The following is a 25,264-nucleotide window of genomic DNA, read 5'->3' as shown; positions in this document are numbered from 1 at the left end:
TTCTGAAATCAATCAAAAAACATTATTTGACATTAAAATATCTTCTTACCATCTCTAGTCTCTCTCTTTTTCAATTATGAGATCACTTCAAACAAGAGCAGAGCAGACAGGCCAGAGGGAAAAAGCACAGCTACGAAGAGCCAGATGTGCCATAGGGAATCCTGGAGCATCCAACAAAGGCAGCTCTGGGCTTAAATACCCCATGGGAATCCCTCGGAGACCGTGCTGTTCCCTTGTCTGTTGGTAACGTTGAGGCATGGAGGTGTCATTAGAAGTTGTTCGGCTGGCGGTGTGGGAAGAATAGTGCTCTGTACATTTTTAATCTGGTTTTGTAGCCCTATGTTTCGGCCCAGAGTGCTGCAGAAGTACTCGCATGGGAACATCAGTGTCGTACAGATCCCAGCAAACCAGCCAGGTTGTGGGAAGTACCAATCTTGTGACCAGCTGATTTACAAATCCTTATTTTTGTTTAATCTCTTTAGAAAAAAATAAATCTATATTACTCCTACTTATTATTAGCTTGTTTAATGTAGTGTAACCCTCAGTTTTCTAAATTTCTTACATCCAGATCATTGGGTTATCTGAAATGTAGGTCTGTAATCATAGGTGACACTGAATATATAGTATAAATTTCCACTTGCTCACAATTCAACACTTAGTAGGAAATTACCCTTTCTGTTATAGATGTGTTTATAAACCCAGCCAACTAATTTTTCAACGGCCACGCATTTAGCTGTTCCAGATGGACACAGCTTCGCTGATGTCTACCGGGGTGAGATGCCTGGCTGAAGTCAGCAGCCGGGAACCCATCCGTAGCATTCAGGGCAGCAGCTCCGATTGGTCCCCAGCCCTGCCGAAGAGCTGTGGCTTGTGTTACGAGGTAGACCAAGACATCCTGCATGCAAGTGCATTGAACTGAGTCTGCCATGGAGCAGGATCTATCCTTCTTGTCATTCCTATTAAGAAAAAAGCGGGAAAAATCCTCAAAAGCCTACAGGGTTGTTTTATTTGAATATGGGCACGCACTGGAATGCAGTTGAGGGACAGCATCGTAACAAACTCCCACTCATGCAGAGAGCCCGTGTGACGAACCTGGTGTGCCTGTGTGCTCTTAATCTGCTTCATCTGTAGGATACAACGTGTTAGCTTAAGCTTAATTTTATTGAAGTCATTTGATGTTGTGCCAAGCTGTTGCTGTTGGCCCTCCTTGCTGCTGCAAATCAGACAAGACCGTGTTGTCCTCTTCTCTGCACGGGGTATTTCCAGGGAAAAAGCTTTCTGAGCTTTCTTGGAAAAGGGTTGTGTTATCCCAAGGTGGAGAGGACAAGATGGCCAGGTACTCACCCTCAGCGCTGTGGACATTGCATTAAGGGTGGTGCAACCTCTGCACTGCCTCTGAATTTTCATCAGTAGTTGGGATTGGGATCGATTGGCATCAATAGTTGGGCGGCAACTCCGCAAAGTCCAGAAGATTCAAAATCAATTCTGCATGCCTCCTTTCCCGGTTTCTGTCTGGGAGAAGGCACACACAGATAATCTCTTGTTTCCAGGGTAACACCAACTTGTTGATACAATAGCTGTGAACCATTGCACGGCATGAGGTATCTGTTTGTTTACATCTTTGCCCTATTTATTATTAGATTCCTTGTGGGTTTTATAGCTTCTGATTTTTGAGTATTTCTCCTAAACAAGACAATAGTTGCCTACGCTTAAAATTGGGGTTTGATATGAAGTAGAAGGTGTTCTGATCAAGGAAGCAGCGTTTAGATTAGATAAAAAAAAGGGGTGTGTGTGTAGAATTAGGGCCACTTAAAGATCAGTATCATGGGCACAACAAATCTCAAATCCATATGCCCTTCTCCCTGGCTCATTGCTTGCCAAGTGGGCACTAACTAGTGTTTCCCAGGGGAGATTTTATGTTGCATGGACGGTATTTTCATTACCAGCCTTTAGAGTGCTCCTTGCAATGTTGTGGAAAATCCACATTACAGCCCCTAAGCATCTCGCAGCACCTCTGCGGCAGAAGGCTTTTGGAGGTAGACCAAGTGTCCCCCTGTTTATGTTTGTGCTCTGGTACATCTACTTTTACTGGAAAGCCACACTTGTTAGCAGGCCAACTTAAAGGATAAATATTGCACCTCGTTTATTCTGTCAAAGATATGGGCAAGCACAGGTGGCAGTGTCCATCCTGGAGTTGGTAGGAAGGGAGGCGAAGGGGCAGCTGTCCATGTCTACTTGACACTTAATTTATTCCTACCAGTCCCTCTGTGAGCTCTTCCCAGGGTTACGTAGCTGCTGGTGAATCTGTCCTGTGTGTTTTCTGGCATGTTCATGGGGAAATCTGATCTTTGGTTTTGGTTTCACCACCTTGTGTTTAAATACATTGTATACAAGCCATCATAAAACTGTTCAAACTCTCACAATCTCGTAGTGCAAGGTGGACCACAAGTCCAGCTTGGAGATCGCCAGATTTGACAGCTTGGAATTTCATGTGCTGTCTCAAAGCATTAACCTGTTCCTTAGAAATTACTGGGCCATTTTTTCTTTCTTTATTTTCCCAAAATACAGAATATTCCAACCCAGTGACTCTAAGTTCGGCAACATTATGGACAACTCCAGGCTGTCATTTGCTCTAAGAGTATTGCTCAGCTTTGCTATGAGGTGGAGTTACCGGTGCAGCTGCAAAGCAGAATACAGAAGATGTAGGATAATTTGCTAAAATTTACAGGCAGTAAAGTACTGTAAAGCATTTAGATTTTGTCATATTTCCATTAGGATGATGCGCTTTCAAACCAAGAAAACACCTGCTCCTTTCCAAACTTGGTTTTCCTATAGTACTGTTAAGACCTGCACAGGCAAACAACACTGAAATACTCAGAAATTTTCTCATTCCTTCTGGATGCTGGGTGAGATTTCGCCAGAGTATATTGTGGAAGACAGGGGCAAATAAAGTGCTTTCAGAAATAAAAGTTTTATTGAACTATGTCTCGGTATGATAATAAACTTTGTTAGTGAGCAATTGCAGGATTTTTGGTTGCTGTTGGTGCCACTTGGCAAGAATTACCCTACGGTATCTTCTAAGCTATCTGCCTTACTTCACCTCGTCAGGATAGGGAAATATCCAGGTCACCTGTCATGGTTAGTGTTGTCAGATACTAATATCTCATTGGCATAATCGGCCTCTTTGGGTATTGATGATTCATTTTCTGCATGCTGGAAAACCACGCGTAACAATGGATTTACATAAACACGTCTTTTCCTTCTGAGCGTTACGGGACCGTTTGCAAACGCTGTTTCTGAATGTGCTGCCTGGGCAGGTCAGAGCAGATTCCCAAAGCTCGACTCTGACTTCATCCGTATTGTTCGCCTGCACCGAAGCGTGAAGCAGCGAAGTTTGGTTCCCTGCAGATTTGTGTGCACTGCACATTAGTCACAGCCACGGGAGCTGGGACTGTTGCCTCTCTGAAAGGATATGGGGCCACGTTAAAAATCAATGAAGACATTAGTTTCCATATTCTCCTTTATGCGTCCGTATTTGCTTAAAATATGTAGAAACTTAATATTTTTGCTCTCTCTGCTCTTCTGTCGAAGTTGGTTGAAGTTCACCCAATGCGTCAGAAAGGCTGGCAAACTGGGATGGAGAGCCATTGCCTCACTGCCTTTGGAAAACAGGATAAAAATAGGTCTAGAAGGCACCTCCAAAACTTACGGAATTCATCTGCCTGTCCCAGGGCAGGATATGCTGCCTGTAGTGTCCAGTCAGCGTTAGCAGATGTTTTTCTAACCTGTTCTTAAAAATCTCCAGTTGCATGCTCCCCAGGGAATCAACACCATTGCTTAACATCCTTATGGGTATGGAGCATCTCCTAATAACTAAGTCTTCCACGCTGCAATTTTAACCTGCTACATTGGAAGTCTTACTTCTCTAATTCCTCCTGAAGGTAACAAGGTTGTTCAGATGTGGAAAGGGTACAGAAGCGGGCCCTGGAAAGCATGTAGCTGGGTAAGTAATGAACTTGCACTTCTGGGTTTCTCTGCACTTTTTTTTTTTTGCAGTCAAGAGTAGTGCAACATCCAGAGGAATTCCAATTAATACCAGGATCTAGTTAAGGAAAGTGAAAACCCCACTGCCAGGCTGGTATAGCTTTCCACCTCTTTGGGGGGCTGTGCTCCCAAAGAGTGGGTCTGATCCTCTCGGTAGGAGGGTTGCTTCACCAGGATCCCATCAGCTGGTGTTTCTGGTTCTCCATGGCAACCGGAGTGTTCCCCAGTGTGAGGTCTTTTGAGGCTTTGATGTCTCTGCTGAGAACAAGCGTTTAGGGTGTGCAGCCCCGTTCAGCCAACCCCAAAATGCTTCTCCCTACCTTTGCAAAAAGACCAGTCCAAACTGAGCTTAAAACCTTGACTTTGTGGTTTTTCCAGCTTGGCATCTTAACTCTGCTGAATTATTCAGATGATTTCCATCACAGAAAAGCCAAGATGACGGTAGCTCCTTCCTGCCGGACTCACGCACCGAGGAGAGCCCTGTCCAGAAGTCTGCAGGCTCAGAGTCCCAGTGTCCCCTTCCTGCTGTTTGTCAGCTCTCCCCCAACACACCTATAAGCACCTTATAGCCCTGTAACAGCTTGCAGGGCAGCTCCAATGGGCAGGAACCTACCTGCGGTAAAATCTGCAGAAGTTTTTATTATTACTGGCACTACGTCGCTTGTGATTTTGCCTTTCATCTGTATGTTTTGCAAATAAGTAAGCAAAGCGCTAAGTTGTGATTAAGTGCTGAATTCCCTTTGTTTTTTGAAAGCCCAATGCCTGAGCGTGCTCCGAGAGCAGCCGAGCATGGACAGGGTGTGCAAGCGACATTTCAATGAAAATATTCAGCCTCCAAGAAAAACAACAGACAATGGAGGGAAGTGCGGTGTTTGCCAGGTTCCTTAAGGAGTCTAGCAAGGACGCGCTGTGTTACAAAACAGCGATCCACACGCCAAGCCGCTATCACATCAGGATGCTAATTAAAGCAAAACAGAGATCTGCCGCACCGCATTCCTACGATGAGATTTATTCCCATACTTGGGTTTTTTTTTGTGCTTGTAAAGCATTATGCAGAAGACAGAAGGAAATATCTCTGCATCCACAATGGGATTTATATGAATGATAAAAGCAAGATGCTTTCTTTAGCAGCAGAAAATAATTATGTCCAAGCACCTGAGAGAAGCCCCTCAGCATCAGCTTCTTCTGCGGATGGTGTTATTATCATTATTAGTAATAACAGTAATAGTAACAGGAGAAACAACACCAGTAATGAAGAGCACTGGAGCTGATGACTGTGTGCCAGGGGATTCAGTTTGGTTCATGGTGCAGGATGGGAGATCAGCTGCACACCCATAGACTCTGCTCTTTATTTCCAATGCTTATGGCTTGGATGAGGGGTCTCAAAAGGGCCAGCCCAAGTTCGTGCCTGGCATCCTTTGAAAATATTCTGGGTCTGCGTCAAAAGCTTTGGATCCCATGCGGCCAGCACCTCCTCATGCTGCACAGGAATAAGGTGTGTGGTAGATGTATGTGGCAGATGGATCTCAGGGGGTTTATTGGCTAGGACAGTTAATGGATGGGCCAGGGAAAGACCTGTTTCCAATTCCTGTTCAAGCAAATATACATTAATTTTATATCAGTTACTGGATAAAGTGTTCACTTGTTGGGGGCTTTTTTTTTTTTTTTTGGGTGCAAATGCTACTGAAGAGCTACAGCACCAGGAAGGCTGATGCACATCTGGGCATGCCAGGAAGGAGCCTGCGAGGTGCCAGGGGACTTTGAGACAGCTGGGCGGAGACTTAGTTAGGCAGGACTTAATTTCCTCACAGCTTGTCGGGTGAAGCATCAGTGATTTGGGCAAAGCAGCCTTCAGGAGTCTGCAGTGGAACAAGAAACAGCACTAAGTATGCCCTGTGGTTGAAAAAAGCCTTTTTCTGTTTCTGTGGACAAGAGTTTTTTGAACTGGGGGGAGGGTGCTGTAGAAGGCTCCAGGGATGGATCCAGCTGGTGAACGTGGAAAGCAAAGTGGGACAACAGCAACAGGGTTGAGCGTGTGTGACGTGGCTGGGAGCATCAGACTATGATCGTGGGAGAAGCACTCAGGAAAACAAATCCTGAACCTATCACAGCCTTCAACATGGACATATTGCAGACGTAGACCCAAACTGCAGAGCTGGCATGTTAGATTTTGAAATCGCCCTTATTATTTGGGCGTGTGCAATACAGGTTTTGGTTCCAGTCTGTTTCTAGTGCTTAATGCAGTCAGACCATAGTTTATCAGTATAGCTCAAAAAAAAAAATCTTTAAAAAAAAAATCACACCTTATCAAAATCTCCAAAAGCATATTGACTGAAAAACACAGGTCACCCTGTTGAAAGGCCAAAGGAGTTAATATCACTGTACTTCAGTACTTTCCCACTGGAGCTTTGCAAGCTGCTGACCACATAATAAACTGACCCCTGGCATCGTGCCCCTGGAAACTGGGTAGTAGCTATTAATCTAGCATCAATTTCACATTTTTTTCGTTGGGGAAAAAAGATTATTACATCAGTTGGGTTATGCTGGTGAGTGTTCAATACGAAGGAGTGTCTCCTCTTTTCCAGTGACTGAGAGGTTCTAAGCAAACTAGGAATGATTAATGTCGAGGTAAAGATCAGGGCATGGGCAGATTTGTTGTTAACAGATTAATAGACCACCGAGTGATCTCCAGGATGACTTTTAGACACCTGTAATTGTGCGAATTGTGTATGATACTGAAAGTGTGATATGTGCTGATTGGATGGTTCTAGCTGCCCTTAGCGCCTTGTTTTTTCTCCTGCTTTTTTTCTGGCCATGGTAGGATTTTCAGTAGCTCCTACGCTCTATGTCCCCTCCAAACATAGCATCTTCTCCTAGGAATGGCACTGAACAGCAGCCCTGTTGCTTCCTTGTACAATTTTATGTGTAAAGGCTTCAGCCGTATCTAGGAGCAGGTGTTTTAGAGCCCATGGGCTTCAGTCCAGCCTTCCTACAGCAACACAGGAGGGGTGAGAATCTTCTTCATCTTGGGAAGTATAAAAGACTTTCTCATGATGATTTCCAAAGCCACTTACATGCAGTCACCTTCAACAGGTGTAGATGACTGTCAACATCCTTGCTCCTAAGCTTGCACTCATTGTTAGCTTAGTCTGAAGTGTCCCATTATGGACTCATTAGCAAGGGAACACTGAAGGTTGTTTTTTTAATCAAAGCGCTATGCTACGTCTAATGGAGAGTGATATTTTTTTTTTCCCTGTAGCCTTGGGAATAAAGAGATAATGGAGAAACATTTCCACATTTTCATTGAACAGACACCATTATAACGTTGTTTGCTTTTACAGAAATGTGAACAGTTCAGATGAAAATGGATTTTTTCTTTAAGGTATTGATTGTTGTAAAGCTGCTGTTGTCAATAAGGAAAACAAGAGGTTTGGCCAAAAATCCAAATAAACCTTGTTCTAATGTATTATTCTTTAAAGTTACAGAAAGATTTGAAGGACATATAAATCAAACAAGCATATCTGATTGTTTTCCTATACTGGTGAGTACAGTAAACAAGTACCTTCTGAGGGTTGTTTGATGTAATGTCTGGTCCCCAGCAAGGGCCAGTACCAAATCCTTAGGGTGAGAGTATGTGCTTTGATAGTTTTTTTTACAGAAATTTTGGCATCATTGACTTGAGTTTCTTCCTTCAGCCCACCAGCAGGTCCCTCACTGACTCCTCAGTTAGGGCTCCCTGTCGCAGCTGGGCATGGGGGCGTATGTACCCATATTCTATAGCTTGGTCTGGTACAGGCAATTCACGGGGCAGCAATATATATCTGCCAGTAATCCTATATAATATCACTGCTTCCCTGAGAGCAGGAGTGAGGCCTTTCTCTCCAAACAGCAGGCAGATGGCTATTTAGAGCTCTAGCAATTTTCTCTCCATTTTGTTGGCTTTGGATAACCATCTCCTTCCTTTCATGCCTTGCCCAGAAGTTTCATTGCTGCTTACTTGATGTTCGCGTAGTCACCGAATGAGTTTTTTACATTTAGTTCTGCATCTCTCAGTACCTAGTAATTTACGCTGTGGTGCACTAAAATCAATTAAATAGCTGGTGTTCGCTTCAGGAGGAAAGGACTTTGCAGCAAGGCGGATAATAAATGTTAAATCCATATATGCCACAGTATGAGAATTCATTATGATATGGTAGGATCCCTCTCAAGCACAACGTGGAGGCATTCTCATTAAATGGTTACACTCATTTAAACAGAAAAGCACTTTCATAAGCTTTGAAGTGAAATAACACAGCATTGAAGGAAGATGCAAAATGAAAATTGGCATTCACAAGTCCATTGTTTTACATGGTGAAACCACTTGAGTTTTCTTCTGGAGGGAAAGTCTTGTACAGACTATGGCAAAGGGGACAGTAGTAGGCTCATGAGTGTTACATGTCAGTGGGTCCCAGAAGACATTTAATGATTTTGTGGCAAAAAAATAGGCTCAGTTTCCCAAGCAAGCTCATATCTCAGCTCCAACCTGTGTTCTAGGTAGTATAGTCAGGTAGGTTACTCTGCTCAAGAGTCTGTATGCAACTACAGAGTCAGTGCTGCACTAACTTGCAGTTATATTTGTATTGTATTATCAAGAGACTCTGTGTACAACTTCTAGCGGAAGAACCCATTAATCACGGTGATGATGAAGCATGATCATTCATATCCATGCTGAAATAAAAGATCTCTTGCTTTACATTTTGTCTGGTACTTCCCCCAAAAATTCTACATAGGGCGTATTTTTAGAGCCAGGGAGATTCATAGAGTTTTCTGTGGCTGGTCTGGGGTCCAGGAGTCTGAAAAGGATTGTGTAAAATCTAGAATTTTTAATTGAAATACAGGTTGCTGTTTGAAATCCTGTTTTGACTTCCTTTTGTAGTGCTGTGGTTACCTCTTCTTACAGCAACTATTTTCATAGGCCTGCAGAAGTTCTTGCCATGGTTTTCTGCTTTAAACGTTCTCCCTGGAAAATTATTCAATGGAAAATAAATCTGGAGGGTTTGGAGTTTTTCTTTTTTGTGAAGCAGTGGTTAGGTCTGCTCTAGCCAAACTTTTACTTTTTTAAGGATTTTATAGAAAAAGAAAACACTGCTGCTGGTGAAGCCTTTCTTTGATGCATTTATAGAACATGCGTTCATTTTATTCTGATTCATGCCACATGGTTACATCTTAGCCTGTAAAGGCCATTTTCCCCCTAAAATTGGAGAAGAAGTGTGTTCAGAGACCTAAATACTTATGTCGTCTTTTCCCTTCTCCAAGATAAAATTCCCACTTGGGGCTGTGTGATCCTGGCTTAGTTGTAAAAGGCTTTCTGTACTAGAGTCCTGAAAATTCTTTGGAGGAGTTTGGTGTTTATTCTGTCTGATTATTCTGTTGGTTAGTAGCATTTAACCATTCTGTAATTCTGTTTTCGTTGCCCCTAATTAATGATACTCTAAGGAGCACTGACATCCTTGGGTGAGAGGTAGTGGAGCCTTTAAATGTCCGTATGTCCCTGAGGCAAGAAGATACCCCTCCCAAAAATGTATTGTAATGAAAAAGAAGCCAGAAATACAATTGGAAATCCACTGAAAGAGAGCTGAGATTTTAAGACCTACGTAAGCATACAAAGAGGCAGCATTACTAATAACTGGGGTTGGTGTTCTGAACATAAAAACCCAGTTAGCAAAATAAAATTCATCCAACTGCTCATCTCTGCCTTAGGGGTTTTGCTATTAAAGCTCTTCCCTGCGTCTCTTACAGCTTCAGAAAAGGGGTTAGTCCTTTAGGAGAAAACAGAGCCAAGCATCCATCCTGCCATCATTATGAAGCCTCTTCTTGGGATGATGGTGTTATATACAATCAGTCCTAAAGTTCATGGTCACCCTGTTGCAAAATATTACCCAGTGCCACTGGACAGGAGACGTGTAAACATAATTAAGGGATACTGAGCAGAGAAGAGGGAAATTGCCTCGCTTTGATTGCTTACCAGACTTATCAGCAGGGATATTTATCTCATCGCAGCCCAGGGTCTTTTCCATTGATTAAGGTTTATATCCCTGTAAGCATGGGGCAGGACCATTTGCAGAAAGTGCTTCTGACGTTTTGCTACTTGGGGCTGGAAACTCTCTGCCAGAAGCTTTTAAATCTGATCTTTTCAGATGATTTCGCAGCTGGATTTGCTGTATAAAGGGTTTGCTTCACATTGGTGCTGTCTTGCCTAGTTTGGAGGGTGGCAAGGTTAGTAGGTTAGATTTCTGTCACTGAAGATTGGGTCATACTTTACACCAGATGAAATATATTTTAAAAAGCAAATTCCCTGGGGAAAGGCATTTTATCTTGCACCCTCTTTCCCCAGGAGCTTAACGTGGTTGTAGTGGGAGTCCCTTCCCTCGCTATTGAGATGTGGCCACTCTCAAAAGAGCCACAGCAGCTCCTAGAAACAGCATATGGGAACATTTTGGGGAGAGACTACTCCTCTGCTGTGTGGGGGCATTTACTTTATACTGGAGTGGGAGTGAGGAGTGCTGCCTGCAGGCAGCAGCAGGCAGGAGCAGGCAGGGCTGCTGCCGGCAGCACTTCCCACGGAGGTGGAGAGAGGTGCTTCTGAACAGTCTCTCCTTTAATCCTGACACTACCTGATCTGAATTAACTCAGGAAATTTGCTAGTGCATTTATGGCTGTATACGTTCGGAAGTTTAGTGCAAAAAGGCAACTGTTTGCACAACAGCACAGGCAAAAAACAAAGGGGGAGGAAAAGAAAAAATAAATAACTGATGTAGCTGCTGTTTGTGCCTTTAGCTGAAGGTCTGGAGCTGCTTTCTGGCCTGAATATCCTTTTCCTTGGAGTATGCTGTTAAATATGACCAGGTGACAGTAATTTAATAGGTTACCACCTGTGGCTGAGCTTCTACCCTGACCTCGTGCCTGCTCTCAGCCCACTCACCTTGCACGTCTCTTCATCCAAGGTGTTGTCCCGCACAAGGTTTTTCGCTACAGATTTCCCGTGTCACACAGGTGGATGTACCACTCCCCAAAACTGCAGCAGCGTGGCATGCCAGAGACATCCCAGAGGGGGCTGTACTTGATGCTCATATTCTGCTATAGGTCACCTAAAGCTGGTCTGTAGGTTACAACCCCTTGGGTGCCGGCGGGAGGCAGGCGCGGGTATATGTTATTGCTTGGTTGCTTTTCCTGTTGTGTGACAGCCTCTGGCAAGGCAAATGACATCATGGTCACGGCAGGGACAGTGGCAGAGGAGACAGCTCACGACTCGAAAGGGAAGGAGGGAAAAGCAGAAGCTGAGCCATATGGTAGAAAAAGGAGAAGCAGACACAGTACCTCAGTGGTAGGTGCTCATTAGACTGTCTCTGATGTGCCGGGAAGACTGAGTGGATTCTGCTAGAGGAATTGCAATGCCCTTCTGTAAGCTCAGAAGGGGTAAGGGACAGGTCTCTATCTATGGAAAAATATTCTAGCCTGTTTACCAGCAATGTGTAACAGGAAGCAGAGGCTGCGGGTCTCCAGAGTCCTGCAAGGATGTTTTGTGGTTAGAGCACACAGGTCTGAAAGTCCTGAGCTCTTGACTTACTCTGTCATCGATTTACATTGTGGTCTCATATAATTTTGTCTTGTAATTTCCCTGCCCACAGAAATGGAATACTTTCCTAATTAATTCTGGGTAAGATTAATTGTTTGGTTGTTTGGTTGGTTTTTTTTCCTCAAGTCAATGCTTGATGCAGTAAGTTGTTAAAAAAAAGAGTACTGGAATCTGGCCTCTGTCGTTGTCTACCAGGGAGCACTGTGGTCCATCTGGGAATGAGTAAAAGTGAATGGGTTTGTTTGCTGGGACCTGTTGACTATTTTGAAAAACATATTTAAGTATGCCTTGATCCCTCTGGTGTTTCCCTACGCACCCCATGCTGTGCAGTATCTGTGTGGTGGCTTCAGCCCTCCATCCTATCCATGTCTGTGCAGAGACCTATACAGAACATAACCCAGGCTGCCTGGTGACTCGCTGTAGCAGCTCGGCAGTAATGGAATGACTGGTGACTCGCTGTAACAGTGATGGCCATCGTCATTGAATAGATTTATTTATCCTTATGGTGTAGATGTGTGGAAAACTAAAGCAGCAGAGGTATGACATCTAAAGTTAAAAATCTGCTTACACAGAGCCAGGCTTTCACCTACTGTGCACAGAAGTGCATGCAGCCAAATGCATCACACTAATGATAGAGGGGAACAAAAAGGCATCAATTAAAACTTAATAAGAGAGAGCTATAAAACAGCAGTTTAAAGCCAGGCTGGATAGAAACTGAACAGCCGTATCCAGAATTTGAGTATCTATTTCTTCATGCAAGGTAGAAATGGTTATTGCAAGTAAGAGGATGAAGGAGCACTGTGCCCAAGCACACGGTACAGCAGGTTGGCTCCATCGCTTTCCTTGACTTTGGGGACAGCTGACTCATGCTCCCCCCATGCAGTGAGAGTGCAGTGTGCCTGGATCTCCGTGGGGTAGAGGTGGGGTGGGTTATTTGGGAATCCTCAGTGCGACGAGGTTCCTTCTAGGTCAGAAAGAGAGATACACTGGGTCTTCCCCATCTCTCTCTTGTTTACGTGCAAAGAAGTGAGCTCAAAATGATGGATGCCCCAGGACACGTTGCAGTAACAAGATAACTAGTAATCATCTCTATGTTTGAAATACTTATTGGCTGCAATAATAAACACCAAAAAGAGCCCTTGGAGGAGGATTCTTGGGGGCATGAGAGCCTTAGACTTCATATATAAGCCTTCAAACCCACCGACCCTGCTGGGAAAGTTGTCTGGGTGTGCTTGGGCATCTTATTCCCACTTTGGGGGGTGGATATGAGTGACCTTTTTGACTACATCTATATTACTAAATAAAAAAGTCTGTATCGGTGCTGTCCATTGGGCTGTGTCCTGGCACTGGCCAGGAGGATGGCTGTCTCAGGCTGAACAGGCCCCGGGGGAGCGTTCCAGCAGCCCTGACAGCGTGGGCGATGCGGGGCAGTGCCCTGTTGCCATTCAGGGACAGAACAGGCACAGTCTCCGTGCCTCTGCTCCTCCTTTGGGAAGTGGAAATAACAGCCCTTTTGGCCACATGTGAATGCTGTGAGGATAAATGTGTTAAACTCTGTGAAGTTTTGAGATAATAATATCAGTTTATGCATGTCAGTGCCTCAAACAAATATATTGTGCAAACACCAAGTGGTTTAAAGTACAACTTTTGGCACTGTGTTGTTGCTTAAAGGCTACTTTAGTTTGATTTCAAAGGGTTTCTCAAAATAACTAGTCTGAATCCTGCTCCCTCTCTGCAAAAATATGCACATTGTCACCAAAAAAAGCCATTAAAATAGAAAAGCAAAGCAGCTAAAAGATTTCTCCTGGTTTGGCTTTTTAGATTTCAGAGCGGGACATGTCAGTTCATCCATTAAGAATTGTTGTGGCGCTGAATCCGCTGTCCATCACCCTGCAGCACAAATCACTGCAGCAAGAGCTTCTTCCTGGCATGCTTTTTTCAGAGCTTTCTGACACAACTCAAAGTTCAGTCTGTCCACAGTCTCACCACTGGCACAAACACAAGGGTTTTAAAAGTAGTTTGAAGAGTTATATTCTGCAACCTAATTTCCATCTGGGGATTTCAGCCCTTATTTGGACACAGGTACCTCTGCCTGGTGGTTAAGTCTCTCCCAAATGCAGGACAAGGAGAAGAAATGGAAGAAGGAACCTGAACTAGCAGCAGGAGAATTGACTCTAAGGCAGGAGAATTTAATCTATCTTCAAGGCACTCTCTTGTGTACCCTCAGTCATGCATATACCATGCCACGTGGCTGTTAGCACAGAATTTACTTGCTTGCTGTTTACTTAATCTATAGCCTCTTGGTAGTAAATTATATTCATGGCCTCTGGGTCCTGGTCCTGTTGAATAGTTATGTGCAAGGCAAAGGAAATACGTACTGTTTTTATGCTATTTGGACTTTGAATGCATAAAAGGGTCTTTTTTCAGTCTGAACACGCAAGTGCCCTTTTGAATGTGAATATTAACATTGCTTTCAGAAAACACATTTTCTTTCCAATACGTTACTTCTCATGTAATGACCCATTTTAGAGAATTCAGAATTATTTATGTTTTTCAGAAAAATTCCTAAAACAAATGGTATCCTACTTCCCTTCATATTGAATTCACACTCACTAGATAGCGTCAGATTCCAGGGCAGCTCTGTCTTGTACAATTAACCTTTGAAGCCTTTGCCTTGTAAAATTCATTGATCCAGAGAGATGGAAAGCAAACACAATTGCTTGTAAGGTTTTATGTCTGGCGATACGTTTGGAATTTGTTTTAAAAATTCTAAAACTTTATTTTCTGATAAGTCATAGAATCACGGAAGGGTTTGGGTCAGAAGGGAATTTTTAAAGATCATCTAGTTCAATGACCCTGCCATGGGCAGGGACACCTTCCACCAGACCAGGTTGCTCAAAGTTGCATCCAACCTGGCCTTGAACAGTTCCAATGATGGGGCAGCCACAGCTTCTCTGGGCAACCTGTTCCAGCGTCTCACCACCCTCAGAGTAAAGAATTTCTTCCTTATGTCCAATCTAAACCTACCATCTTTCAATTTAAAGCTGTTGCTCCTTGTCCTGTCACTACAGGCCCTAGCAAAAAGTCTCTCTCCATCTTTCTTATAAGCCCTCTTTATGTATTGAAAGGCCTCGATAAGGTCTCCCCAGAGCCTTCTCTTCTGGAGGCTGAACAACCCCAACTCTCTCGGCCTTTCTTCATAGCAGAGGCGCTCCAGCCCTCTGATCATCTTTGTGGCCCTCCTCTGGACCCGGTCCAACAGGTCCGTGTCTTTCCTGTGCTGATGGCTCCAAAGCTGGACACAGTACTCTGGGAGGGGTCCCACGAGAGCAGAGTAGAGGGGCAGAATCCCCTCCCTCCACCTTCTGGCCATGCTCCTTGTGATGCAGCCCAGGATACAGTTGGCTTTCTGGGCTGCAAGAGCACATTGCTGGTTCGCGTCCAGCTTTTCATCCACCAGTATTCCCAAGTCCATCTGTGTTGGTGAGCAACAGGTCCAGTGTCACTTCTCCTCTGGTTGGACTGTCTATCACCTGGATTAAAAAACTATCCTCAACGTGATCCAAGAGTCTCCTGGACTGCTTATAGCTTTGTGGCTGCTTTTGCAGCAAATGTCAGGGTGGTTGAAGTCCCCTAGCAGGATCAGAGCCTGCGAGCATGGTGTGTCCTGTAGTTGAAATAAGGACCTTTCATCAACACCCGCCTCTTGATCAGGCAGTCGGCAGTAAACACAAACCACAAGATTTTCTTTGTTGGCTTGTTCTGCTCATCACTGTTTTTCAAAGACAGCTCTGTGCAGTCACTCCATTTATTTTTTTTTTACATAGAGGGCAACCCCACTGCCTCTCCTTCCTTGGCTGTCTGTATTTATAAATAATGAATAATAAAATTTGTACTAGAAAGGTCCTGTTTTAGGCACAAAGAACCAAAGTTTAACCAGCACCAGCAGCTAAATTTAACATAATGAGATTTGTCCAAGGTTCCTTCACCAGTTATTTCCTTTACTGGAGCAAAACCTTTGTACCCTGGCTGGGCCACGGGATCTGCCTGTTCTCGGAGTTCCTCTGACATACATGACATATACAAGATTTCTCTTTTAAACCCAGTCTCTTAATAACTTGTCCAGATGTGTGGTGGGGACTTTGCCTTGGCTCCCACATAGAGGTAATACGATGGTGTCAGGCCACGCAGGGCGTTCCAGCCAGGCTTCTGCCGATGAATCATCTGAAGGACTGTTTTTGAAACACTGGGCTCTTGCATTTGATTCACTCTCCTTGGCGAGCTGAAAATAGTGTGCATTGTTCTCATAATCCTTAGCAACTTGAAAACTCCTATAAATTGAATACTTTTTAATCTTTACCTACAGCAAGAAAATAGGCTAATTCAGTTATTCCTGCAGTTACTTAGCTAATGCTAATTGACTGAGATTTTGATGGCTTTGTTTTTTTCAGCAGTTTTCTAAACATTTCACTTATCATTTCAATGAGTTCTTTAGAAATCTGAGGCATAGTGAATATACTTGTTTCTGCTGGGTGCATTATTAAGTGAAGGGAACATGTGAAAATATAACTGTCCAGGACAAAAAGACCCACTCCCACAATCACATTAATCCTAAATTATCAAGATTCGTAATAGCATGGATATGTTTTTTGCAGGGAAGTTGTTTATAGTCATGTCATAGGAACGAAAATAAATTAAGGTGATGTTGAGAAGTGGTACTGCACGTTGGTGGAGTTGTAGGGTACATACAGGACAGAGACTACAGACCCATCAGACCTAACAATTATGCCCAAAACTGTGACTGTGAATTCCAGCTTTGGCTGTTTTGATTACTATTTTGAGCTGCACTTGTTTTATTTCTCCTGAAATCTGCTCCTTCTCAGTTGGGTTACAAACAATTTGGCAAAGGACTTAAGTGTGGTCAGGTAGATCAGTTGAAAGCCCCGGGTAGATAACTTCAGTCTGATACTAGTCGCTTAAAGGTTTAAAGGCTGCAGTACGTCTAGGAAGATCGTCTCTCAAATGACCAGCACAAGTGACCACACATGTGTGATGCAGAGGAAGCACCGTGTCTGCATAATGGCAGATTTTGCCCTCAAAAACTAGGGAATGGTTGTTCTGCATGGCTATTCTGTGGCTATGATGATGCAGTGCTTACCACCAGTTTGAGAAGGGTCTACAGTTGTACCTTGAAACCCCACTGACCCAGTGATTTCTGCCCTGATCTGGCTCCTGAGCTCAACCGCATTGAGCAAAGTCTTGCCTCTCCTATCAGAACTGCATTAAGCAATGGACTGATGAAAATTAACAACCGTCAAACCATCTGGGACCATTAGATAACCTCATTCCGCATTCAATTAGGAATGCCCTCCTCCTACTGTAGAAACCAAATGCCTGAAAAGGATCTTCAAGGACTGTGTGGAGGGACTGGAAGCAAGACAGAGAACAAACAGGACTAGTGGGATGAGGATGGGGGCGAGCAGCACTGATTTGCCTTCTGTGTCCTGCCGAGGAGTAGATATCGGCTCTATCACTCCCTGGGGCTTTCTCAGCCCTGTGGAGTGCAGAGACCAAGTGTGTCCATGCTCACATCTAGAGGCACAACATGCTGTTGCTGAATTCAGCTAGTATTTTTCTGCTAACTTTGATAGGATCAGGCCCATAAGTGAAAGATTAGGTTTTACCTGTAGATAGAGGTAACTGAAACAATTTCGGCATTGCATGGCACGGTAGGGTGCTTGTGATAAGCTAAGGAAGAAAAAAATACTTTGACAAGCAACATTCCCAGATAAAATATGAATGAATCAAACCTGATGTTCACGGCAAAGAATTCTTCCCAGTCCTGGCTGGATCGGGTTTGCTGAATAAACAGGGTGAGGGGCTCATTCGTGACCCCTAGGCCAAGTGTCTAGAACAGACTTGCACCTACCCTACTTATGACCAGTCTGCTCTGCATCTCAGGTACATCCATGCCACACAACATTTGGCTTTGGTCTCCTTGAGGCCCCAGATGGTGCCCAGATGGCCATGACACATGATCAGTATGCTGCTTGGCTTTTCTCAGTTCAGAGTGTCTCGTAGGATGCAAAGGACCATGTTGCAGTCCACCACAACAGTGCTTTTATAGCGTGACACTGAGGGTGTGAATTGCATGACCTGGTGACCAGCGTGGGAAGCTAGGAGGTGTTGGAGAGAGATCTCATTGTGGTGATTCAAAACAGAGCCAGGGTGTGAGCCAGGAGGGGATCCATGGTTCTCAGGCATTTGGTGCTTAAGTGACTGCTTAAGCTCATTTCCTGGCCTTCATTTAATTGGCATTTGTAGATGTGTCCTACATCTCCTTCTCAGCAGAGGGAGACCCCCAAATCCTGAAACTGGATCTGCATGGTCAGATTGTCCAGCGAATCCGCAACCTTCTTGAGAAGACTAGCGTGTCTCCCATCCCAGCCAATTTCAGGATGGGAGAGGGGGGATTGTCTTAGGGCTGGTCTTGGTGTCTCTCGTCCTGGAGGCCGGGCTGGTTGCTACCCTACCAGGGCGGAGAGGCCGTTGCTGATCCCAAGTTTAGCGTAGCAGCTGGTGGGTAGGAGTTGGTGCTAAGGCAGCATCCTGTGCTTCCCTGGCGGTGTGAAGAGCTGCTCGGCGGTGAGGGAGGGGAGGAGGGAGTATGTTGGGAGGAAGCTGTCATGGATCTGCCTCTCATTGCTGCTCGCAGTCCTACGCTGGCTGAGTCAGAGCTGGCGGGAAAGGCGAGACACGCGGGTGGTCCCTGGGAAAAGTCCACACTCAAAAACAGGTTTATGAGGAAAAGAGAACCAACAGGACCCCTGGTCAAAGGGCTGGAAACCCAAAGGGCTGCTGTGCCTGATGTTACAGAGTGGACGAGGGTGAGGAAGATGCTGGAAGGCTGTGGTGAGCAGGTGTCGGTGTGCTGTCTCACACCCCTAGGAACTATGAAATTGTCAGCATGGTTAGCCGTTGGGAGGCTCAGCCTTCACCATGGACCAAGCCACAGCATTCGAGCTGCCAAGAGCAAATGGGCAAGATGGTGTAATCTCCACCACAGCATCCAGCGAGTTTCCCTTCCTTGCTGCCCTTCTGCCCTCGTGCCATGGGCTCTCCAGTGTTCACATGGCCATCCCAGCACACAAACACTGTTCTCATCAATAACACTTTTAAAAAGCTCCCCAGGAGCTACTTAAAATGTTTTATGTCGTTCTCAGTTCAGATGTGTACAGCCAAACAGGGTGAGCTTTGAAATCAAGCTTATGTTCGGCAATAATCCAGAGAAGAATTAGCAAAGACTTCAAAGTTAAATTATCCAAGATAGCATGTCAAGCCATTGAATTTCAGTTTAGCAGCATGCCAAAATATCTCAAGATGTCTCTTATGATGTATTTCATTGTTTCTTATAATTTGAGTAGCAGGAAAGTGATTAAAAATAAGACTGCATCCTTCTGTTTCTCTTCGATTCACTGTCTAAAAATTCAAGATGTTTAAGAAGGTATTTATACTCATACATTTAGGCTTCTGCAGTCATTTATTTTACTATGAAGTTTGAAAGTGATTCAGTTAAGCAATTAAGATCTAAACTAAATTGTCACACACAAAAAAGGATATTTGCATGTGTTACTTACAGCATCCATTTCAAGCTGATTTCCCAGAGAGAAACATGGTCCTTGTTGTTCCTTCCCTACATCTTTCCTAATAATTTTGAAACATTGGCTAGTTTGAGATGTATTTGATGGAGGAGTAGAGTTCTCTGATGTAAATGGGTCCCTATGAGTTTTGTGAAGATGTCCCTGATAAAGAGAGAGCCTACAAGTGCCTTCAGCAGAAGGAAATACATATTCTTGTGAGTTTTGAAAGTGGTAGCATGTGCCCCATAAACAGCTCAGCGTTTCCCGGTGGCTGAAATGGAGAGGTGTTTCCTTTTCTAAGTATAGAGTGGTTATTTTGAGGGCTTGACAGGGGAATGTAGCGTTTCACGTATCACCCACGATGTTTGAAAAAGCATTAGGATATTGAGACTATCTGTGACAAGAAGTACAGAAATGATATAAGAGCCTGGCATAAATGCCTGGGAAGAGTTTAAAAGAGCTCAAGAGGTTAGTTTGACCAAGCAATGATTAATACGGGGTATGTTATGCACAGTATCTGGTGGATGCATACTGCTAGGGGAGAGAAATTGGCTGCTGTTGGAAAACTGTGACAGACCTTTTCTGATTACTCACTCTAACTCAGGTGTTAAAAATGCCAGGAGATCAGTTTCTGCAGCTCTGTTAACTTGCTACAGCAAGTACAGCTCTGTAAATTCTGGAGAATGAACATCAGCAAGCACCCAGGCTAGGGTAAACTATGGTCTGGAAGGGCGTTTAGGTTAACAGTTTACATGTGCATGTGGGACATTGCTCAAAACCATTGAAGTCACTGTGAGTTTTTCCATATGCTCGGTGAGCTGTGATGCAGGCTTTTGCTGAGGTGGGGAGAAGGATGTATCCATTTTTTCATGGAAAAGCAAATACCGTCTGCAGAAACTTCTGTTCAGCAAGATATTCCAAAGAAAACTTTGGAGTTCAACTCTCCTGTGACATTAAGTTATGGTAATTTTAACATATTCCTTTGAATTTTAGAACAGACTAATGTGTTCCATAAACAGTTCGGTGTTTCTCAGTGGCAGAGAAGAGAGGTATTTGTGATTTTGGTACTAGTGATGGGGTTTCCCTCAGAAGGTGGAGAAGGAGATCCTGACCGGGTTTATGTTACAGCAGCAGTGGTGACTCCAGTGTTAGCTCACAGAGGAAGAACAGAAGAATTTGGGAAGGGTTCTGCTGGCTGCAAGACCTCGGGAAACAGCCACTTGCCCAAAGAACATTGAAGCTGATGTTTCCGTGGTGGTATTGGTTTTGAGACATCTGCCTCAGCGAGGGTAGCAATGGTGAGAAAGTGAGAAAAGAATGAAAGAAAAGGCAATTTTTCTGATGAGTTTCGGGACAGTCTTTCCCAACAGTTGAAGTTATTCTATCAATGAAGTTTGAACAGATCTGTCAGTCAAAGCTGAACAGGACAGAGAAGTAGGGAGTGATCCTGCAACTTCAGAGGAAACAATCAGAATATTGATGGAAAAAATGGTGCAGGAGTTTTTCTCCCCACTTCTGCCTTCTGCAATTTGAAATTGCCTCTAATGCCAAGAAAATTAGAACAGAAACTGGCCAATATTGCCGATGCATTGGGTATGGTCACACGTGAGCCGTAATGGGCCATATAATGAATTTCCTCCTGAAATTTTGCTGAGTACATTTTGTATTTTAGTGGTAGAAAACTGGGCTCAGGTTGATTCTTCTCTGAAGAGTAAGAATTTTCTAAGTAACATTTATCTTCTGGTTTTACCACATTTTATAAATGGCTTTGTTCTGTTTTCTTTCCCCAAATAGGAAAATGCACTCTGTAAAAGAAATTTCTTTCAAGATCTAGTCTGAATATAGAAACTACTTTTGTGCAAATCTGAATATAAACTTAAGAGAAGAGACAAACTAAAAAAACCTCTTGAGGTTATTACATCAATCTCAAAGTTAATAAGCTGGAAGAAAATGCATTTTAGATTTTATATTAACTTCCTTCAGACAGAGAATCATTTTTCCTTGCACTTCAGTTTCCATCTCATTAATTTATTAATATTTAAACACCTGAAAAATAAAAGATCTGTTATTTCTTATGTAATGTCGATCTATAGATTTCTAATTAACCAGCCTTAGAGCATGGAGAAGCAGTTCCTCCAGCAACTGTTACTACTACCAGCAAATTTCAGTTGCAGAAATGGTGTTTAACTGTTTTCCTGTGCCAGAACAGAGACCAGAGGCCAACTGAGATTTTTCTCAGAACGAAGGCCACATTTAAGGTGGGAGCCTGGCAGCATCTCCCAGCATCCTAGGCCCAGGTATGTGCTCTAGGTGGATCCTGGTTTGTGAGGTGATGCATCCTGTCCTCTGCTGCTTGGAAAACCTGAGAGCACTGAAGGGGAAGGATCTGCCTGTGCTCCCAGCCTGGCGATGGGAGATGCTGTGATGTTCCGTGCCAGGAGGTTAGCAATGGCATGGATACATTGCTCTTGCCTTGGAGATCTCACAAGCTCTGGAGCTCACAGGTGAGACGAACAGCAGAAAATGACGCGAAAGCATTCGGAGGGGGAAAATGTGCTTTAGGGCACAGGAGACTGTGGTGGTGTCAAAAAAGAAACACACAATTTTCAAAACCTAGTTTTGCCTGTTTCTGGAATGAAGGCGTCTTACCAGCCACTCTCCAACACTTCAGAAATCTCCTGTGGTTTGCTGGCAGAGAAGTTGTTAAAGGTATATTTCATCTCATGATCCTGCAAACGCTTTTCGATGTAACTTTCCCCCCATAAATAATCCCCCACACAGGGAATTAAGAATCACATTTTCAAATTATAGCTCCTGATGCACCAAGTACCTCAGTCTATGGAAAATATCCCTAGAAACTCTTTCCAGGTTGATCAATATGTTCTTTCAGCGTAATTTAAAAAAAATATTTCCTGGCTAATAATTGAAAGGACAGCTGTGTGTATAGGGTGAAACTGCAAAAGCTCTTCAGCAATCTCGGATTCTGCCTGCTAGAGCAGTGCTGAGGCTCCTCCTGTGGGGATCACAGAGAAATACAAATGATGAAAATACTGGAAGCAAGTAGAAAAAGCATCTGAGGAGCAGGAGGAGGAACATGGACTGACCGATGAAGGATGAAAGTCTTAGCAATGAATCATACAACATCCCTGCCAAAAGTATAAAACAAAACTGGTATCTGTCCTCCCCTTGCTACAAAGCTTAGAAATTGCTGCTTTTTTTCTGAGTAACTTTCCTCCTCTGTAATTTTTTTTTTTTTTTAAGCAGTGGCACCAATTCAAGCTGAAATCAGGGTCCTATGGGTTTGTTTTGTTTTTCTTCAAGGAAGCCCAGGCAGGTTAACGATGGTGCTGGAGCTCTAGGAAAGCCCTGGCATCCCAGGGTTCAGGCTTCACTGCTTTCCAGAGAGCAGCACAGCATTGCTCTGCTGAGGCTCAGATGTAACTCCTGCCACCTTTTCTGGGAATTCACCTACTCTGTGCTCCTGGAGAGGACATACAGCCTTGTAACCATCTTTCCCCACTCTTAGTTAACACTTCTCCGAAGTCCAAGGGGAGGTTTGCACAGTTACCAATGAGACCTGTGCAATGAAGCTCTGCAAAATTGGCTCTTCTCAATACGGTCAAAAACCACGGCACATGGATTTGTTTGTTAGATAAACCCAGTAACGACAGTGGTGACCCTGTTCCAGATTGGAATTTATCATGAGAGTGGAATTAATTGTCCACTATAGCCCAACAAAATGTTTCGGGGGCTGTTCTGCTTCATACGCTCCCACAGCCAGTCTCAGCCCCACTGGAGACCGAGCAGGGATGGGGATATGATGTGCTGGAGGTGGGCCTGAGCATGCACATGCAATCTGGCCCTGCCTGAACTTATCTTTAGGTGGTTCAGAGCCAGGAATAAAACTTGCAGAGGCACATCTGTGCAGGGATGGAGAGATAAGGGCCAAATGCTAAGAGGGACCTGGGCATCCAAAATAACACTTAGCTGGAATATAAATATTGACATCCAAAGCTGTCATCATGAAGACTTTCACTCAGCTGCTGCCATCCTTGAGGGTGGGAAGAGCTTCCTAATTTGCCTGTTGTTATTTGCTCTAGTCTCTGAACAGTAATGAGCAACTCGGCACTAACTCAGTTAGCCAAATTATCAAATCCTTCCTCTGCCGAGCCCTGGAGGAGCTCGGTTTGGCAGCCAGACTCCAGCAGACTTCACATGCACCAACATGGTGAGGTCCAACAGCAAATAGAGCTGTAGCCTCTGCTCTTTTCAGCCTCCTGCCCCAGGAGATGGTGCCAGGCTGTGACCTCCACCCTTTTCCATAGTGGCTTCGAGGTTGGGTACCCTTCTAGAGACTGGGAGTGGGACCTTGATTCCCTCATGGAAAAAATGCCAGGGGAATGCCTGAACCAGCAGTAATGCTCAGTTTCAGTATCTGCTTTTTTCTTCCCTTTTTTTTTTTTTTTCTATTTTCTGTATTTCCAAAGCTACAGATATATTTCTCTTTCAAAATGTATGAAATCATGGGGGTAAATGGTGAAGCTTTCTACGAAACATAACGTTGATTCCATAGGAAGGCAATATAAGTGTACTTAATACATTACTTTTCTTTTTCTATCATAGGGTTGGGTTTTTTTGTGGAGCTTTATTCCACTTCTAAACTTGTAAAAAAGATGTAAAAAATCAGAGAGTAAATGTATCATCTGTGCTTTGTGGACAACTCACATTTACAAAGCAATGGCAAAATCTCGTCTGAAATTCCATATACTTAAATTTCACTTTCACACATCTTACAATGCTTAATTTCTCTGCATTTATGCTCTGGGCCAGCCTATTTAGCTCAGCATCAGAGGAAGTCAAGAGCCCAAGAGACGAATTTTAATTAGAAGGCAATCAAACCACCAGATGGCTCCCTGATGTCTTAAATCTCCACTTGGGTGAAATAAATTGACTTTTCTTGAAAACAGTGCTAGAGTAAATTTTAAACAATGCCCCAAAGCTGAAACATAAAGTAGTTTTGCATAGTTGCGAGGATAATTTGTAGACTCTGAGGCATTCGTCGGAGTGTTTTATTTCTTTAATAAAAAGCATTAATGTCTGAATCACTGGTTGCTTTAGCAGTATGCCCCGTGATCTGTTCTCAGTATGGCTTTTGTTTAAAACTATTTTTAACGTCTGGGTTTAGTGGTACCAAATTACAGAAAATAAACTAAAAAATAAATTAATTCTTCCCACTTCTCAGTTTCGGTGTTGTGCCCCTTATGAGAGCGGTGGCAGCTTGTGGTGTGAACCCCCCCAGCGCTGGTGGAGGCGGGATGGGTATTTCCCAGGTGGGGTGATGAGGGCAGGGGGACGAGGTGACCTCCCAAAGTCAGCGAGCTATGAGTGGAGGTGGAGCATGGTATAGAAGCAGGGTTGTGAGATAAACTCTGAGCATCGCCATTACCCTAAACCAGGAGAGGCCAGAAGGAGGAAACCTTCATCAGAGTGAAAGGGGAGAGCAGCGTGGCGGAGAGGAGACCTGGAAGGGGGGTCTGTAATACCCAACTCACTGCATTGACACCTGCTGAAATCACTTGTGTGTAGTTTTTCTAGGTAGTTGCAGTTGTCTTTCCCTGCAGCTGGAGTCCTTTGCAGAGTATCTGTGGGATCACATCTTCCTCCCATGTCCCATCTGTTGCTTGAGAACCTTAGGGCCAAATTCAAAGCCTCTTTGTAGTCAGGGGAGATAATGCCCGTTGACTGCAGTGATTCAGACCTCAGCATCTCACTGCTCTTTTCAGTACGAATATTGAAATTTGCCATCTTGCCTTGGGTTGATGGCTCGTGTGCCGGTGTGGACCCAGTGCCAGCAGAGCTGCATCCTTCTGCTCCAGAGCTGCTGCCCTGCAGGGTTTGCATCTGCTGCTACAGGAGGGAATATCCTAAAACACGGCTGACTCTTAGGCAGTGGCTTCAGCTGCCG

General features: G+C 44.1%; 1 protein-coding gene across 1 annotated transcript in view; it reads left to right on the top strand.

Annotated features, from left to right (window-relative positions):
- The window catches only part of CAMK1D (calcium/calmodulin-dependent protein kinase ID), a 178,888-nt gene that overhangs the window by 90,124 nt on the left and 63,500 nt on the right, over positions 1-25,264 (top strand). The gene's annotated exons all lie outside the window — the stretch shown is intronic.

This window comes from Charadrius vociferus, unplaced genomic scaffold, assembly GCF_000708025.1.
Source record: "Charadrius vociferus isolate BGI_N301 unplaced genomic scaffold, ASM70802v2 scaffold32, whole genome shotgun sequence".
Lineage (NCBI taxonomy): Eukaryota > Metazoa > Chordata > Aves > Charadriiformes > Charadriidae > Charadrius > Charadrius vociferus.
This window is presented reverse-complemented; position numbering and strand designations above follow the sequence as displayed.